This window comes from Pinus tabuliformis, chromosome 7 (genome assembly GCF_031772625.1).
Source record: "Pinus tabuliformis cultivar Carrire ecotype Pingquan chromosome 7, CPIR1, whole genome shotgun sequence".
NCBI classification, from domain to species: Eukaryota; Viridiplantae; Streptophyta; class Pinopsida; order Pinales; family Pinaceae; genus Pinus; species Pinus tabuliformis.
This window is the reverse complement of record NC_142293.1, coordinates 1018142127-1018144408: the sequence shown is the minus strand read 5'-3', so window position 1 is coordinate 1018144408 and position 2282 is coordinate 1018142127.

The following is a 2282-nucleotide window of genomic DNA, read 5'->3' as shown; positions in this document are numbered from 1 at the left end:
CTGCGGGGACTCGAGGTTTTCCATGTCACGCCCAAGCCTGGGAAGCTTGGGGTTTCCATGTCGCGCCCTTGATGGAACCACGGGTTTCCGCATTTTACGGCACGAGGGAAACGCGGGGAACTTGGGGTTTCCATGACGATGCAAACCAGCTCGCAAGTCTCGGGAACTTGGGGTGTTTCGAAACCGCTGCCCAAGTCTGGGGAACTCGCTGTTTCCATGTCGCGGCACACCCTGAATCGCCCGAGAGTCTGTGGAACTTCATATTTCCATGTCGTGGGGCCACGAAGAGCCGCCAAAGTCCGGGGAACTCGGGGTGTCTATTTCGCGGCGCGATGAAAACTGCTACCCAAGTCAGCGGACACACGCTGGGTTTCCATTTCGCGTCACAACAAAAATTTCTACCCAAGTCTGGGAAACGCGGTGTAAGGACCTGCGGTTCGGTTTCTCCCCGTCGGTGCGAAGTGCGAACTCTACGACCAAAATGTGGGAAGGGACATAAGTATAATGCGCATTAGAGGTGGAGCGATGGTTGGTTTATAGCGTGGGAGCGTTTGGCATAACCCACGGGCCGACTCACATGTTGGGGCGATTTGAACGAAGGATTGTTTGCCGACCAGCAATCGGATGGCAAGTTTGCGACGTGTAAGGGCGTTTTGGCACGCGGTGGTCGAGTCGGCCTGGGCAGCGACTCGCCCAACCGCTCGTATAAATATGGCAAGGCGTTGGAGCATTTGGCATTCATTCGAAGATGGACATTCGAACATGAGCATTCGGTGATCAAGAAAAAAGTGCGAAGTAGTGGAGCAGGTCGCAAAAGAGGCGCGGGCATATATGCACCCGCTCTTGGGCAAGCACACACGATACGCACAGGGTTCGGTTCTCGGGTGAGGGCGCGGGTAAGGAAGGCACCCGCCGTTCGGTGTGACACGGGGTGTCTCGGGTAGGTCGCCCGCCCGTCGTGGAAGAAGAAACGCGGAGGTGTCTCGGGTAAGTCGCCCGCCCGTCGTGCAACAGGAAACGCTGGGTGACTCGGGGGAGGTCACCCGCCCGTCGTGCAGCGGTAAACGAGGTTCGGTCGACGAGTACGGTTGGCAGCTCGTGTGAGGGCGCGCCCGCCCAGCTCGGGCAAGGAACTCGGTTGGCACACGGAGGTGTTGCCTATTTGTAAAATTGGCTAAGTATGAAACTTGGTGTTTCCCAAGTATACTTGTAAAGCCCCGTAAACATTGTGGAGTTGAATAATATATTGTATTCAGGCAGTTGCCCCTCCCTTTACACTGTGCAATTGTGTTCTTCATGTATAATTGCTGATGATAATTGCCTATGCGTATGGGTGTTCATTGGCATAAAGGAAACACAATAATACTTGGTTGCGAAAAACAAACTAAGTAGACTAATGGTTAGGCGTAGTCCATGAACATAAGTATTGGTGAAAAGGAAGTGTTCGGTGGCGCCGCACCTCGCCGAGTACGGCTGAAAGGGTACTGTAGGCCTGGGGGCGTGACACGCGGGGTTCCCATGTCGCTCGCGCCGTGTTGGGGATGGCGCACGCCCCTTGATACCTGCACGATGGGCGAGCCACCGACGGAAGGCGCGCGGGCGACCCTTGTTGCGTGCCCGGATGAAAGAGGTGACCATGTGCGGACGAGTCAGGATGCGGGCAGGTGTGCGACGTGCGGCGACGGGTGTAATCGGCGAGGTGTTGGAGCCGACCCATGGGTGCGACGGTGCACACGAAGGGACGCGGCGGTTCGTCGGAATGGGGCGTGTCGAGGTTATGTGGCAGGTCAGCCGGGCATGCATGTTGATGGAGCCGACCCTTGTTATCCTCGAGAGACACGGCCCTTGGGCGAAAGGATGCGTATAAGTAAGGAGGATGGCGTTCGACGAAGGGACATCGAACTCAGACTTCCACATCGCAGAACAAGTGCGAAGGAAGGAGTTGGGCGAAAATGGAAGGAAGAGAAGGACGCGGGTAAGAGGGCCGCACCGGCGGGCGGATTACAGAGGGCGGGTCGGGCTTGGTAGCGCGGATAGGCAGAGCGGGGCGGGTTACCGTCCGGGCAGGCAGGCCGCACTGCATGCGGGCCATGCGCCCTCACTATGGACCGCACCGACGGGCAGAGTTTGGGTGCCGCGGAAGGGAAATTCGGGCGGACAGGTTCGCAGTTCAGGTGTGGAGTTGTGTCGTGCAGGCCGCGGGCCAGTGCAGCACGACCACACGACACGACAGGTTGAAAGAATAATTGAAGAAGATAAATTTATGGTAAGTTATTTTCGCT